The sequence below is a fragment of the Pelophylax lessonae genome (assembly GCF_965119305.1).
Source record: "Pelophylax lessonae genome assembly, chromosome: 4".
Lineage (NCBI taxonomy): Eukaryota > Metazoa > Chordata > Amphibia > Anura > Ranidae > Pelophylax > Pelophylax lessonae.
Window position 1 is genome coordinate 72,357,950 of NC_138771.1, and position 17,664 is coordinate 72,375,613.

General features: G+C 45.5%; 1 protein-coding gene across 9 annotated transcripts in view; it reads right to left on the reverse strand.

Annotated features, from left to right (window-relative positions):
• Positions 1–3,528, reverse strand: part of PPIP5K1 (diphosphoinositol pentakisphosphate kinase 1) — a 431,068-nt gene extending 427,540 nt beyond the window's left edge. For 8 of the 9 annotated variants that reach the window (XM_082257040.1, XM_082257039.1, XM_082257045.1 and 5 more), the window contains exon 1: positions 3,309–3,528. The gene's annotated coding sequence lies outside the window, so the exon portion shown is untranslated. The remainder of the gene's footprint in view (positions 1–3,308) is intronic. The other variant, XM_082257041.1, reaches the window with a different exon arrangement.
• Positions 3,529–17,664: the final 14,136 nt, after the last annotated feature.

A 17,664-nucleotide genomic window follows, 5' to 3' on the forward strand; every position in this document is an offset into this window, starting at 1 on the left:
TTCAAACCACACATGTGAGGTATCGCCACGATCGCCAGAGCGTGGGCAATAATTAAAAAAAAAAAAGAGCTACACTCTAACTCTAAACTGGTAACCGTTAAATAAATTTAAAGCATTGCCTATTGAGATTTCTATTGACCGTAGTTTGTCGCCATCCCATGGGGGGGCGCAATTTTAAACCGTAACATGTTGGGTATCTATTTACTCGGCGTGACATCATCTTTCACAATATACAAAAACAATGGGCTAACTTTACTGTTGAGTATTTTTTAAATGCAGTGAAATGTGATTTTTCAAAATTTTTCCAAAAAAATGGTGTTTTAAAGACCCTGCTGCGCATATAAGGCTCCATGTACACGGGACGTTGTTAAAAGTCCCTTTGAATGCTGGAATTTTTAGGACGTTTGAAACGTCCGTTCGGTCGCGTTTGTACCCGCGTTTAGCGGGCGTTTAGCGGCGTTTGCGTTTAGAAGCGTTCCTAGAGGTAAAAAAAAAGATTCCCCTTTAAAATGGAAAAATGCGAACGCTAAACGCGGGTCATCGCGTTCAGACGCGTTCGGACGCGTTCATACGCGTTCGGACGCGTTTGTGCGTTTGAAACGCCGGGAAACACACGTTCGAACGCAAATAATTGCGTTCTAAACAAAGTCCCTGAACGCAAATGCCTGCAAATGACTGTAAACGACCTGGTGTACATGGACAGATAAGATAAAATGTAGATGGGTTCAGGGGCTTCTGAAAAAAATGCCCAACTGCTCCTAAACGGCCATTTCCAGCGTCCCGTGTACATGGACCCTTAGCGTGACAAAAAAGATTGCAATGACCGCCATTTTATTCTCCAGAGTCTTTGCTAAAAAAAATATATATAATGTTTGGGGGTTCTAAGTAGTTTTCTAGGAAAAAATACTGATTTTAACTTGTAAACAAAAAGTGTCCGAAATAGGGCTGGGGCTTAAAGCGGTTGTAAACCCGAAAATGAAAAAAAAAAAAAAAAAACCTGCAAGACAAAGCCATAATGAGCTAGTATGCATTGCATACTAGCTCATTATGCATTACTTACCTTAGAACGAAGCCCCGACACGGACCCCCGGACATCGCTGCGGGCGCCGCCATGCTCCCTCGGCGTCTCTTCCGGGTTCGGCGGCTCCGGTGCTGTGATTGGCCGGAGCCGCGATGACGTCACTCCCGCGCACGCGCGCGGGAGTGATTTTTCCAGCAAGCTGCCAGCTAGGAAAACTGAAGGTCTCCCCGGACCTTCAGAGCGCGTGAGCGGCTGCATGCACTGCAAATATCTCCTAAACCGTGCCGGTTTAGGAGATAATTATACCTACAGGTAAGCCTTATTATAGGCCTTATTATAGGCTTACCTGTAGGTAAAAGTGTCAAAAAGCGGGATACTACCACTTTAAGTGTAGAAGAACCCTCAGGTTTTACTGCTATCTGGGGGTCTTATTAGGCCTCTTACACACAATACTCCTGTTTGAGCATCTCCTTTTTCTGCTGTAAATTTGTCTTATTGAAATGCACGCATTTCCGCACATATGCGTTTGTGCAAATTTGCATCTTTTTCACGCAAATGTATTCTCAAATTTTTGTAAAATATTCAAATTAGCATTTTTCAGATCACCAGTATGTTCGTGTGCGGTCATTTGTGCGTATTTGCGCGTATTAGGCGTAAATTACTGTCCAAAAATGCAGATTTTTTTATTTTGTTCTTACTGAAGAATGCACGACGCTCATTTAGGCCCCTGTGTGCACAGGTACATTACAATGAATGGGCTGTATTTTAGCTCAGAAAAGAAAAAAAAAAAAAAAAAAGATGTACTGAAATTGTTTAACCACTTGCTGACCGCCGCAAGTACATATACTGCCGCGGTCAGCCCCTCACAGGCAAAGTGACGTACTGGTACGTCACTAGCCTGTGAGGCTATGGGGAGCGGGCGCGGTCCTGCGCGGTCACGAACCCCCCAGCGTGTGTGAGCGGCGGACCCGATGTCCGCCGCTCACTCACGATCGTCCGTGATAGCGGGAGAAAGGCAGGCGGCTGATATAAACAAGCCGCCTGTCATTCTCCCCTGTGTAGGAACAGTGATTATACGGTTCTACTATGTAGGACCGTTGATCATTGTTCCTACAGCTCAAGCCACAGCCAATCACAGTTAGAATCACGACCCTAGGGATACACATAACCCCTCCCTCTCAAAAAAAAGTTAACCCCTTCACTGCCAGTGTAACTTTACAGTAACAGTGCATATTTATAGCACTGATTACTGTAGTAATGTCACTGGTAACCCCAAAAGTGTCAAAAATGTCAGTCAAGGGTCTGATCTGTCCGCCGCAATGTCGCAGTCCCGCAAAAAAAAAAAAAAAAATCGCAGATCGCCGCCATTACACGTAAAAAAAAAAAAAAACAACAAAAATGACAAAAATCTTTCCCTTTGTTAGTAAACCCAAATACCTTTGGCGCAAACCAATCAAAATACGCTTTTTTTTACCAAACATAGGTAGCAGAAAACAAATTGGCCGAACATGTTAAAAAATTTAGATTTTTACTTTTTTTGGGGGGGAATTTCATATAAAAAATGTGAAAAATATTGTTATTTTTGCAAAATTTACGCTCTTTTTTTGTTTATAGCGCATGATCAAAAAAATCGCACAGGTGATCAAATACCACCAAAAGAAAGCTCTGTTTGTGGGAAAAAAAGGACGTGAAATTAGTTTAGGTACAGCGTCGCACGACCGCGCAATTGTCCGTTAAAATCACGCAGTGCCGAATCGCAAAATAGGCCCTGGTCAGGAAGGGGGTAAAATCTTCCGGGGCTTAAGTGGTTAAGCTGCAGTGTGCAAGAGGCCTTAGAAGATTTCCCCTCACTTCCTGTTCTAGTGACATTGTTTTATTTTTTTACCAGACAGGAAGTGAGATAAAATCTGCAGCCGAAAATAAAAAGCTGACGGGGTTCTAGCCACCCCCTATTAGACATATTAGGGGGGGGGGGTATCTGTGTTACCATTGGAGAGTTTAGCTGACTTCCTGTCTAATGAAAGCGGTGTCACCAGGACAGGAAGTGAGGGGGAATCTTATTTTTGGAGACATGGATAGCAGGAAAATCTGACAAGGAAGCTAACCCTTCCCCACTCCACATTTCCATCATAGATCCTCATTGGGCTGACAGCAGACATGAGGTGAGTTGTGTCCCCAATACACACACAGCACCCAGGTGTCACACATGAAGGGGAGCACACAGCCCCATACACTGACTGACAGGACTCCCCCCACCCCCACATTGCTGAGTACACACCGATAATACCTCAGTCACTGACCTGCCTCCTCCGCCTGGACCAGCCTAACCCAGCTGTACCAAAGACTAGAGACAGCAGCCAATAGGTGCCACCCCTCTCTCGGTCTCGTCCAATGAGAGGCCAGGGAAATCATAACAAGGAAACCGGCAAGATAGGCTGCGCTGCGCGCTCAAAACAGTCATCACCGCAACAGGGAATCTTCAGAGAGGAGAGGCGACCTGTAGCTGAGCGCACAGTGCGCACGCTCACATCCTGGAGCTGTAGTCAGCGACTCGCGCATGCCCAGATCCCGGAGCTGTAGTCGGTGACTGTGCGCATGCCCAGATCCCGGCGCTGTAGTCAGTGGCAATGCGCATGCCTAGATCCCACTTACAGCATAGTATAGTACAGTCAGTACAGGTAACTATTCTTTCTCACTGCATTACTCTTTCCAGGTCCAGTCACAGTCTAATACACAGTCCACTCCTCTGTAGCAGCCATGCCCTGGGGGTTCCTGGTGCTTCCACTGCACACTGCATGGAACTTCCAGCATAAGGTGACCAGATTTTTCAAATAAAATCCGGTGACATTTTTTTTTTTTTTTATTGGCAAATGGTGAACTATTTTATAAGCATATTTTCCTCAAATGATATATGCAGTGTATGTGGTATGTGTTTATGGAATGATTGTATGATATATGTTATTTCTCACATTTCATCCATGAGATTAAAAAAAAAAAAAAAAAAAGATACTTAGAATTTTTTAAGATATGACTACCAAATGTTTTGAAGATAAGATAGAGAAAAAACAGTAGAGTGCACTACATAAAGAATGCAGGGCTCAGGAGTGCCCAGCTATGCAGCCTCGCCAGTGCCCATCCAATGCAGCCTCACCAGTGCCCATCCAATGCAGCCTCACCAGTGCCCAGCAATGCAGCCTTACCAGTGCCCATCCAATGGAGCCTTACCAGTGCCCATCCAATGCAGCATTACCAGTGCCCATCCAATGCAGCCTCACCAGTGCCCATCCAATGCAGCCTCACCAGTGCCCAGCAATGCAGCCTCACCAGTGCCCAGCAATGCCGCCTCACCAGTGCCCATCCAATGCAGCCTCACCAGTGCCCATCCAATGCAGCACCAGTGCCCAGCAATGCAGCCTTACCTGTGCCTAGCAATGCAGCCTCACCAGTGCCCAGCAATGCAGCCTTACCAGTGCCCATCCAATGCAGCCTCACCAGTGCCCATCCAATGCAGCCTCACCAGTGCCCATCCAATGCAGCCTCACCAGTGCCCAGCAATGCAGCCTTACCAGTGCCCATCCGATGCAGCCTCACCAGTGCCCATCCAATGCAGCCTCACCAGTGCCCAGCAATGCAGCCTCACCAGTGCCCAGCAATGCCGCCTCACCAGTGCCCATCCAATGCAGCCTCACCAGTGCCCATCCAATGCAGCACCAGTGCCCAGCAATGCAGCCTTACCTGTGCCTAGCAATGCAGCCTCACCAGTGCCCAGCAATGCAGCCTTACCAGTGCCCATCCAATGCAGCCTCACCAGTGCCCATCCAATGCAGCCTCACCAGTGCCCATCCAATGCAGCCTCACCAGTGCCCATCCAATGCAGCCTCACCAGTGCCCAGCAATGCAGCCTTACCAGTGCCCATCCAATGCAGCCTCACCAGTGCCCATCCAATGCAGCCTCACCAGTGCCCAGCAATGCAGCCTCACCAGTGCCCAGCAATGCCGCCTCACCAGTGCCCATCCAATGCAGCCTCACCAGTGCCCATCCAATGCAGCACCAGTGCCCAGCAATGCAGCCTTACCTGTGCCTAGCAATGCAGCCTCACCAGTGCCCAGCAATGCAGCCTTACCAGTGCCCATCCAATGCAGCCTCACCAGTGCCCATCCAATGCAGCCTCACCAGTGCCCAGCAATGCAGCCTCACCAGTGCCCAGCAATGCAGCCTCACCAGTGCCCAGCAATGCCGCCTCACCAGTGCCCATCCAATGCAGCCTCACCAGTGCCCATCCAATGCAGCCTTACCAGTGCCCATCCAATGCCTCACCAGTGCCCAGCAATGCAGCCTTACCTGTGCCCAGCAATGCAGCCTCACCAGTGCCCATGCAATGCAGCCTTACCAGTGCACATCCAATGCCTCACCAGTGCCCAGCAATGCAGCCTCACCAGTGCCCATGCAATGCAGCCTTACCAGTGCCCATCCAATGCCTCACCAGTGCCCAGCAATGCAGCCTCACCAGTGCCCATCCAATGCAGCCTCATCAGTGCCCAGCAATGCAGCTTGACCAGTGCCCATCCAATGCAGCCTCACCAGTGCCCATCCATGCAGCCTCACCAGTGCCCATCTATGTAGCCTCACCAGTGCCCATCCAATGCAGCCTCACCAGTGCCCATCTATGCAGCCTCACCAGTGCCCATCCAGTGCAGCTTCACCAGTGCCCTTCCAATGCAGCCTTACCAGTGACCAGCAAAACAGCCTCAGCAGTGCCCATCTATGCAGCCTCACCAGTGCCCAATAATGCAGCCTCACCAGTGCCCATCCATTGCTGCCTCATTAGTGCCCATCCAAAGCAGCCTGACCAGTGCCCATCCAATGCAGCCTGACCAGTGCCCATCCAATGCAGCCTCACCAGTGCAGGCAATCAGAGAGGAGAGCCGGCCAGATCAACACACACCGCCCAGTGTCTTCCACTGTTTCAGCTTTAATTTGAATCGCCGGGTGCCCGCCGACACACAAAGTCCCGCCTCGTCTCCTACCTATGATGAACAGCACATGTCCCAGCATTGGACAAGTGTGCTGTCTATCAAAGGAGCCAAACCAGGAGACGGGACTTTGTGTGGCAGCAGGAATCCGGCAATTCAAATTAAAACTGACACAGCAGGCGTCGCCGGCATGACACCCCCAGTGTGTGGCACTCAGGGCGGACCCCGTTGGTATACCACTGGCCAGAGGCGTAACTAGAACCTTCAGGGCCCTGATGCAAGAAACCATGAAGGGCCCCCCAGACCCCTGGCCAGGGCCCTTACCTTCAAACCCAGGGCTCTTCCCACTAATCCTGGGGCTCTTTACACGCGTTGCATGGCCTTTTATTATGGTCCCGCAGCAGGATTCTTTCACAAGTTCTGCAGTGGGCCCCCTTCCTGCAATCTTGTGGGCCCCCTTCCTGCAATCTTGGGGCCTCCCCACAGTGGTGCAATGCCAGGGTCCGGTCGCAAGTGTGACCTTTGCGATCCTGGAAGTTCACCCACAGGTTTGCTACCGGGCCCCCTGGAGCATGGGGCCCGGTAGCGATTGCAACCCCTGTAGTTACGCCCCTGCCACTGGCTTCGGGACCCCTCCTCTGCCTCCACACCCGCTCAGGATCCGGCCTGAACCAAGCGCTTCCCCTGCAATCTGCAGACAAATCCAGGGACAGACTGGCTCCTGGAACAGTGTCCTCAGTCCAGGGATGTCTGGTAACCCTGGCCAAGTAAGGAGTCACTAACTTGTTCGCACTTTGGTGTATATTTCATTACCAGACAGCCTCCATTCACATCTAGGTGAACAAAAACAAATCCCAACAAAACCAATCATATTCATTACACTGGCCCCTATTCACATTTGAGCGTTCTGTCCCCTTAAGAAAATTGCCCGTCGCTCTAAAAAGCACATAAGCTTTTTTTTTTGGCAGATTACAGGCGTTTTACTGTTTTTTATTGGTCACTTGTCAACTCAAAATGCCTGCACAAAAACGCTGCAAAAATGCTATAAAAATGCCAAAAAAACGCCGTAAAAATCACAATGCCTAGATGTGAATGGAGCCTAAAAAGACGGCAATAAATCAAAAATAAGGTGTTCAACCACTTCAGTTCTGGAAGGTTTATTTTAACAGACAGTCGTGCGACAACGTACACAAATAAAATTTATGTCCTTTTTTTTCCACAAACACAAAGCTTTCTTTTGGTGGTATTCGATCACCTCTGCGTTTTTATTTTTTGCACTATCAACAAAAATATACAGATAATTTGAAAAAAAAAAAATAATAATATTTTTTACTTCTATAAAACATATACAATAAAAAAATGTAAAAAATCGAATTTCTTTATAAATTTAGACCAATATGTATTCTGCTATGTTTTTGGTAAAAAAAAATAATCATTCCCAATAGGCGTAAATTGATTGGTTTGCGCAAAAGTTATAGCATCTACAAACTATAAGATATTTTTATAGAATTTTTTTATATTACTAGTAATGGCGGCAATCAGCGATTTTTAATGGGACTGCGATATTGCAGCACACAAATCTGACACCAACTGACACTTTTTGGGGACCAGTGACACTAATACAGTGATCAGTGCAAAAAAAAAAAAAATGCAGTGTGACTGTACTAATGACACTGGCTGGGAAAGTGTTACCATCAGGAGCAATCAAAGGGTTAAATGTGCTCCTTGGGAGTGCTTTCTAACTGTGTGGGGGTGCTTTAGAAGAAGAGATCCATGTTCCTGCTTAGCAGAAACACAGAATCTCTGTCTCCCCTAATAGCAGAACGGCTATCTGCCTTGTTTATATAGGCAGACCTGCCGTTCTGCCTCTCTCGGAAACGATCGGCAGGTCCGGTGGACATTGGATCCGCCGGACCCGCTGATTTGCTCCCCCTGAGTCCAATCACAGCGGAAGCGGGTCGCACGTGCATGCCGCAGACCCAGAAGCACAAAATGACAGGTACATAATTTTACGCAGAAGAGCCGCCGCCCCCACTATATGTAGGTCGGGGGGGGGCTGGGGTCGGCAAGTGGTTAACCACTTGTCTACCAGGGTAAGTTTTTCCTTTTTTGCACACATTAACATCTGCATTTTTGCAAGAAATTTGTGTAAACCCACCCAAATCCCCCATTACCCCGCCCCCCCCCTAATCCTTTATTCCTCCCCCAAATCCCCCTTTATCTTCCCCCTAAAAACCCCCTTTTATTTTCTGAAAGCAGAGACCCTGGAGAACAAAATGGTGGTAGTTGCAATTTTTTTATGTTGCACAATATTTGTTCAGTTATTTATTAAATGCATATTTTCAGGAAAAAATACACTAAAATTAATTCTAGTGCAAACAAGCACAATATTATACCCAATATTTTGGTAAAATATTAAAGATAGGATGCGTTAAGTAAATGGATACCAAACATGTCAGATAGAGACAGATAGAGCTTTCTTTTGGTGGTATTTAATCACTACTGACCTAAACAAACGAAAAACAACAGAAATGTAAAATTTAAAAAAAATGTTTTTCTTAGTTTCTCTCATAAAATTTTGTAAATAAGTAATTTTTCTCCTTCATTGATGTGCACTAATGAGGAGGCACCGATTTGTGGCACTGACAAGCATCACTAATGGTCACTGATTGGCAGCACTGCTGGGCACTGTTGGGGCTGCACTGATAATCAGGATACTAATAATCAGTGCCATGATTATCAGTGTAGATGTCCCCTGTGTGGATTTGCCGGTTATCGGCTCTCCTCATGCGCTGTCAGTGTGAGGAGAGGATTCCCAATAACCGGCAAACTCTGATTACATTGTGATCAGCTGTGATTAGACACAGCTGATCACGTGGTAAGGAGCCACCGTGATTGGTTCTTTACCACGATCTGTGATCAGCTGCCTGCATCCGAAGAACGCATCGATCACAGATCACTGCCGATGCATGCATCAGGGGGTGCACAGGCAGTGTGAGCACAGGAGAATGACATATGATGTCCTTCCTGCAAAGTGCGACCACGCTGTAGCTGTCATTCAGGTATAGCGCGGTCATAAACAGGTATTTCCTTTTTTTTTTTTCTGTACTTTTTTTTTTACACTTTTTAAAATTGCTTTATTGCTATCATAAGGGGGCCTTCAAGCCCCCTATGTTATAGCATGGGCAAATGACAGGTGCTCCTAATGAAGACATTTGGCATCTACTACAATAGTTAGTTGAGGTGCAAACATGATTGGTAGGCCAGTGGTGGTGTGAGAGCACAAGCAGGAACTAGACAGGCAGCATGATACATGCCAACGTTATTTAAAAAGCTGAATGGGCTTATGTTAAGGCTCGTACACACTTGACGAAAAATCGGACGAAATATCCTCTGATTTTTCTCTCTCATGCTCAGCGGTCATAACCGTTTTAGTTGACAGTGCATAAATGTTCACGAAATTTCTCGTCCGATTTTTTTTTGGGACATTTGTTCCTAGAATTCCGGGTCTTCAGCAACTTCAAATCATGCACGGTCTTTCGTATCCGATTTTTCGCGGACGTACTGCATACACATTAAACGAAAATTGGTCGTCTGGGGACGGACGATAAAAATTTTGGTGTTTGTCCTTCTGTTTTTTTTTTCGTTTAATATGTCGGCATCGGCTGCTGAAAGTTGTGTACACACTAGCCGAAAATCGTACGATTTTACCTCGGATGGGAATTTTCGGTAGATTTTCTACTAGTGTGTACCCACTTTAGTGTGTTTTTTAGCCACATGCTTTTATCTAGTGTGGACAGTTTTTTAAGGGGTGGGGGCGGGGGTCAGATCTGCTTTAACAAAGTTGTGGGTTCCTGCAGATAGGAGACAATGAAGCTTAAAAATAAATCAAGATTTCAGAGTTATTGGCCCTCAAGAAAAATTACTTTTGGCTGATTTATTCCCTTTTGATGGAGCAGTCAAGCTGCAGTTGAAAAAGCTTTTTTATTGACCTTCTAGAGGGTATCACTGAACCCTGCCAACAACCAATCACATGTTTTAAGGGGTGAAAAGTGGGAGTGCAGAAATGTTATATAAAATTGCAGCAGACACTTTCACAGTTTCAATCTTCTAGTTATATTCATATTTCCAGATACTATATTTTACAGTCAGGCACCTAAAATATTAGTACACCGTATTAAAGATTAACTCTGGGACAACTAAAAGTCCTCCTGCACTGCAAAGGTAAAATGCTTGCTTAGTCTAAGGGCTGGTAAGAACACTTTTACATATACGATCCTCCACTTCCCTTGCAGACGGCACTCCCCCTTGATCTGGCAGTGGGGGCACATTGGATAAAGAGGCTGAATTCCTGACGTCACCCCCTAGATTCTTTTGCCCTTTCATTGTCAGCGCTACCTCCCCTGCAGAAACCACTCACTGCCACAAGGGGAGCCACTGCTCCTGAATCATGTGACTGCACCAAAGCAACTTAACCACTTTACCACCGGAGGATTTTGCTGTCTTCCGTCCAGGCCACTTTTTGCGATTCGGCGCTGTGCGACTTCAACTGACAATTGCGCGGTCGTGCGACGCCGTACCCAAACGAAATTTACGTCCTTTTTTCCCCACAAACAGAGCTTTCTTTTGGTGGTATTTGATCACCTGTGCGATTTTTACTTTTTGTGCTATAAACAAAAAAAGAGCGTTTATTTTGAAAAAATAACAATATTTTTAACATTTTTTTATATGAAATTCCCCCCAAAAAAGATGTAAAAACCAAATTTTTTAAAAATTTTTGGCCAATTTGTTTTCTGCTACCTATGTTTGGTAAAAAAAAATCGCAATAAGCGTATTTTGATTGGTTTGCGCAAAAGTTATTGCGTTTACTAACAAAGGGAAAGATTTCTGTCATTTATGGTGTTTTTTTTTTTAACGCGTAATGGCGGCGATCTGCGATTTTTTTTGCGGGACTGCGACATTGCGGTGGACAGATCGGACCCTTGACTGACATTTTTGACACTTTAGGGGGTACTAGTGACATTACTGCAGTAATCAGTGCTATATATATGCACTGTTACTGTAAAAATTACACTGGCAGGGAAGGGGTTAATTTTATTGGAGAGGGAGGGGTTAATGTATGCCTGGTGCTTACTGACGTGTAGGGGGGGAGGTGACTGAGTGAGTCATGGACAGATCGGATGTCCAGCTATGCTGAACAGTCCGATCTGTCACTCCCTGTCACTATGGAGATCCGCCCGCTGTGTTTACACACAGCGGGCGGATCTCCAGACTCGATCCCCGACGATCGGGTAAGAGCAGCGGCGATCGCCGCTGCTCCTCCCCTGGCCCGACTCCCGCTGTGAATGAAAACAGCGGGAGCGAGCTTCCGGCGGCGCGCAAGCGCCGCCCAGAAGGGGGAGTGTCTGACGACGTAGTACTACGTCGTCAGACGATAACGAGCCACTCTGCCGCAGTAATATTACTGTGAGCGGAGGTAAAGTGGTTAAAGACAGGGTATTTATAATGCTGTCTTTTATAAACGGTATGCAGTATAGGTAGAAGAAGGAGAGAGACAACAGTTTTAACATGACTTATTATTAGCCTATACTTCCACTTTAGGTCCCAAGTTGATAGAGACTCATTGTAAGGTCTCTCATATGTGTGGATCCCTCAGAAAGAGAAATGTTGCCCCTTTAGCTTGCTTATAATGCTGGGGGTGTTTAGTCTTAAAATTATCGTTATTTTACCATACAGTGGTGTAGACATGTTTTATAGAGATATCCCAATTATAGTCAGAGTTATGAAAATTGTGTATATTATGAGAACTGGGCTGTTTTAAAAGGTCAATCTGGGGTCAACGAAAGCCAGACTTAACCTTGTATTGGTCATGGTTTACGATGGTCAATTAGATGGTCAATTAAGATCAGCATTGAGGTCTGTGAAGCTTTCTAGAGGTTTTATGGCATAGCTTATTTCAATATATTAGCTTATTTCTATAGTAAATGCTGTTTACAATGCCATTAGTTCTCTGATTGCCAAACATCTGCTAAGAGGCTTCTCCTAAAAGACCCATTCGGCCTGTTTAGAAAAATCCTTTGAGCTTGTGAAAGGCCTTTGTATATTTTGCTTTGATGGTATTCTTCTGCGGAGGGGGGGGTCACTGCTGGCTGGTTGTGATAGGACACACAAACCTTAGATGGCATATAGTGTCGCAGAGCTGCAAATGCCCAATCTAAGAATTTGATGACAGAATATAAATCTTAATTATGACACCCCCTTTCCCCAGACTTTATTACCATCACAGTTTGGGCACATATTTTTCAAGTGTTTCTATTTATGCCAATGGAAAGCTAGTTACTGGGAGAAGGAGATGCAAGAAAACATGCATTTTTAAGCACTCCTATAAAAGTCTATAGGGTCCAGAAACTCATGACTCTGCCCCAAAGAAGTTCCAGTACTTTATAGAGCTTCAAGCATCATGATGCTTAGATGTACTGTAAGTGGGAATCACTGAATAACATGGGAATCTTGATGAAGATCGTCAAAGCGTTTCAGGAAATTATCTTCAAATAGCTTCGGTGTAAATGGGGTCTCAGTTCCCTTTGGACCATCAGGCCCAACCCTTTAGTTAGGATGTTCATAGTTTCATGGGCTTTTAATATCTAGCATCAGAAGCACATTTTTTACACAAAAATGACATACGATGAAATATACAAAAATAAGATTTCATTACATAAAGATAAAAATGTTCTCAGAATTCATATAATAAGTATAATTTCAATACTACATATTAATACGTGACTAACCATGCTATAGCAAACTATAGTATCCTTGCATGACAACACAACACACAGGTCTATGTGTTTCACGACTCTGAACAACTTTGTTAGACTGACAGAGTGTTGCTTACATACGGGTTTTCGATCCTTGGTGATTAAAGGGTAACTTCACCCAAAAGGGGAAGTTTACTTGTCTGCATTATTGCACTTTTTTGGGGGGGAGAAAGGGGTGCCTGGTTTTGACTGGTACCCGCTCCCACTTCTGGTCAAATCACTGCGCCGACCTGTGCAGAAGTTCGGCCCCCCCTCCTTCCCCTTGCAGCCTTCTGGGACACAACACAGCGCAGCACAGCTCGCGCATGTGCAGTAGGAAACTGACTGTGAAGCTGCAAGGCTTTACTGCCAGTTTCCCTTACCTAAGATGCCGGCACCTGGACCCAAAGCCAATTTAAGAATGGGCTCGGGTGAGGACTTTGCTGGACCCCTGGACAGGTAAATGTCCTTATATTAGAAATTAGCAGCTACAGTATCTGTAAAAAATATTTACAGCAATATTCATTAACCTCTTGCCCACCGCCCACCGCAGATTTACTGCAGCAGGGTGGCTCAGCTGCGCAAAATCACATAGATCTATGTGATTCTGTGCACAAGGTCTGTTTATACACAGCGGGAGGTGCCACTGGCCTCCCGCAATCGTCAGAGAAACTGACAGAAGACCCTCCTGCTTATGTAAACAAAGCAGGCGAGTCTTCTGTCAGATAGGCAGGGAGAGATCAGGAGTTTCAGCTAAGCTGAAACCCCATTTTTCTGTGCCTGTCATAGAACCATTCCCACCCTCCTGCTAATGTAAACAAAGCAGGCGAGTCTTCTGTCAGATAGGCAGGGAGAGATCAGGAGTTTCAGCTAAGCTGAAACCCCATCTCTCTGTGCCTGTCATAGAACCATTCCCATTTTTGTTAAAGTAACGCAGTAAGAAAATTTGCCTCCCATTACACAAGTATGGAGCTGGAGCTCAACTGCTGACGCCATTCCAAAACTGGAATTTTTAAACATTGAGGTCACAGCAGTTTCTTGGGAATTATACTTTTTTGGATTGCTGTGGACCAGGAAATATAGAGATTAGTAAATAATGGTGAATCCACTTTGTTACATAGTTACATGTTACATAGTAGGTGAGGTTGAATAAAGACAATAGTCCATCCAGTTCAACCTGTGTAGGTGTGTGTGGCCATAATCATCTCACATACCCCTGAATTACTGGTGGACCCTGTTTTTTGCTCAGGTGAGGGCTCACTCTGCTTGGTGTAACAGTGACCTGAAAAAATGATCTAAAGACCACTTACTGGTTCACCCTAGAGCTAAATTAATCCCCACCCCAACCCCAACAAAGAGCAACTGCTCCAAGGCACAGATCCCCACTCCCAGAGTGAAAGATACAATGGACCATATCTTTTAGACCCTCTGTGACAATATTTGTTATCCTAATAAGGAAACACAATACTTTTTTTATTAAGAGGAACCAGAAGTAAACTGGTTAGTGCTTTCTTGGAACACTTTATCACTTCACTTGGGCAAATTGGCTTTGCTGATGCGATTTCCAGCAAACCACCTCTAATGCCAAACCAACCTGATTTTCTGTCATTTCTCTTATGCTTTCAGGCTTAGTGGCCTCAGTGAGGTTTTATAAAATGATATTAAAATGGTTTTAGGTTTTATTATAATTGTGACTTGTATGATTGAGGCTTGGTTCTGCATGTAGGGCAGCCTCTTCATTTCAACAGGCTGCCCTACTCAGAAATGCGGAGAAAGAAGTCCCGACCCGCTATTTAAAATTTTGCTGCACCAAACCAAATGGTGCTGCGGCACCATGCTGTTTGGCACATGCAAAAATGGTGCATTTTGCTGAGGCATGGGGGTACCTTTAGGAATTCTAAAGAGCAGCGCATTTGCATCAATTGTCAGGAACGCGCACGATTTTGTGCGCATTTCCGACATGCAACAGTGTGAACCTAGCCTGAATGTAGTGTTTTTAAGATATACAGTATATTATAGTAAGTTTATGCACTAGATAAGACTTGCTTAACCCAATTGTTATTATATTCCAACAATATGAATCCATCATGTGACTGAATGTGACTTTGCGCTGAATGCAAGTGCACTGTCAGTATTACAGAGTAAAAACAAGTTAAGGTCCACAGTATACTTTCCTAAATTGATTGCATAAAGTTGATATCATTTTTTTTTCTAAGGTAAAACTAGTGTCAGTTTAATCATACCTCCCATCTTTTTGAGATGGGAATGAGGGACACCTATTAGCAAATGTATGTAGGCATAGGACACACTCCATGCCACACCTCCTTAGGGCTCTTTCACACGGTCCGCCTCCGTAGGTGGATCCGTGCTGCTCAGCGGGGATCGATCTGCGATCCCCGCTGAGCCGGCGGATGACAGCTCCGTCTCCGCTTGCAGTGCGGAGAGGGAGGTGTCACAGCCCCCACTGCTTTCTATGGGGAATCGGATGAGAGCGGACCGCCTGTCTGCTCTCATCCGATCCCATCCGATCCGATCCCCAGGACGGATGGAAACTAGGGTTTCCATCCGTCCGGATTTCACGGACAGGATCGGATGCGGATGGCAGCGGGTGTCAGCGGACATGTCACCGCTGACATCCGCTGCCCCATAGGGATGAATGGGGCATCCGATCAGATCCGCCTAAAAAACTGACAGGCGGATCTGATCGGACCGCCCGTGTGAAAGAGCCCTTAAAGGAGAATTCAACAATAAAGAATATTAGTTAAACCCACAAGTACTTTTTTTTACCACTACTATTCCTTTATATTGGCTTTTGAAATTTACAAATACAGCAATTTAGAAATTGGATGAAAGGTTTAGCACTGAGAAACATTTTCTGAAAGATATACAACTATATAGATCAGACCAAAATCAGGGACAAATGAGGAGGAAAGAGGGGCAGAGGGACTTTGTTCTAAAATCAGAGACAGCCCCTTGAAATTAGGGACAATTGGGAGCTAAGGTTTAATGGATTGGAAGAACTAGATGTAACCAGACTTGTATAAAGTACTCAAAATTTCTACTTGAGTAAAATTACAAGTGCTCGATCAAAAAGTGACTTAAGTAGAAGTGGAAGTGCTCGATCAAAAAGTGACTTAAGTGGAAGTACTAAAGTATTCAACATTTTTTTTACTTAAGTATTGCAAGTAGTTTTTTCAAAAAAATTGCTACTTAAGTACTAAAAGTAAAAAATACCAGTAGTTTTGAAAAAAAAATTCTACTCAAGTACTGAAAGTAGAAGTACAAGTACTATGTTATGTAGTTATTAAAGAAAGAAGTCAAAAGTTTGAACATCATATTGTTTTTTATTATTTCAAATGATTTATTCAAATGATTAACCTAAAAGGACAATCACAATTCCTTAGGCTGTAACTTTTTGTAAACAAAAAACAGATGAAGTTTGTCCCTCCCTTCCCCTTTTAAAGCATCCCTCCTTCTCTTCCTTTTTCTCCACAGCTTATTGGTGCGCAAAATCATATATAAACCAATGTGATATACAACAATATATTCCAATAATGAAATAATGGAAGAGTGTATGAAATCTAAGTCAATAAAAAGTTCAAAATATTGTGAATCTTCAAATATATATATGTGACAAAACAAGATGAATATAATTTCATATCTGCTGTTAATGGGAAAGAACCTCCCAACCAGGGCCGGCCTTAGGTGTTCAAGCGCCCTGTGCGAGCTGATCCTGTGGCGCCCTGCACATTTTTTCTTGCACTTTTTTTGCACTTCATTTGACTTTTCTTTTTTATGATCACTACAAACTTAGCCCCCCTTACATTAGAGACCCCCCTTACATCAGAGACCCCCCAACGGAGCCCCCCTTACAACAGAAACCCCCCAACGGAGCCCCCTTACAACAGAAACCCCCCTACAGAGGCCCCCCTTACATCAGAGACACCCACACAGAGCCCCCTTACATCAAAGACCCCCACACAAAGCCCCCTTTACATCAGAGAGCCCCCCTTATATCAGAGACCCCCCACACAAAGCCCCCTTACTTTAGAGACCCCTCACACAAAGCCCCCCTTACATCCAGAGACTCCAACACAGAGCCCCCTTACATCAGAGACCATCCCCACAGAGCCCCCCTTACATCAGAGCCCCCCCCCCATAGAGCCCCCCACAGAGCTCCCCCTACATCAGAGCTCCTCCACACAGAGCTCCCCTTACATCAGAGCCCTCCCACACAGAGCCCCCCTTACATCAGAGACCCCCCTTACATCAGAGACCCCCCACACAGAGCCCCCTTACATCAGAGACCGCCCACACAAAGCCCCCCCTTAAGTTACATCAGAGACCCCCCCATGTTCCCCTTAACCAAGATGGCCACCAGTGCTTCGATCGCACTGCGCATGCGCACGTGCCTCTACTGCACGGCCGCCGGAATCCCCGCCTCCCAGCGCTGAGACGTCAGCGAATGGAGACAAGGAGGGGAGGAGCGGAGTGGCCGAAGGCCGCCACACATGTCAGAACGCCGAGAGGCGCATGTGGGAGCACTCCACGCCGGCCCAGCGGAAGCCTGGAGCGGAACAACGCTACCCAAATGGCCAGAGACCAGGTACCCATGAAAAAGGGGGGTATCTTTACCTTTGCCTTCCTATAGAAAAGGGGAGGGGAGGGGGGAAGGCAGAATAGGGAGGATAATTGAAAGAGTAGGAGAGAGCAGTAAGGAGGGAAACCAAACAAAAAAGAAAAAGGGAAAGGCAGAGAAAAGTAACGAGTAACGATGCAGCACAAAAAAAAAATATCGGAGTAGAAGTATCGAAATCATCGAAAAAATGTAGTGAGGTAAAAGTAGAAGTAGGAGAAAAAAATTCTACTTTAGGA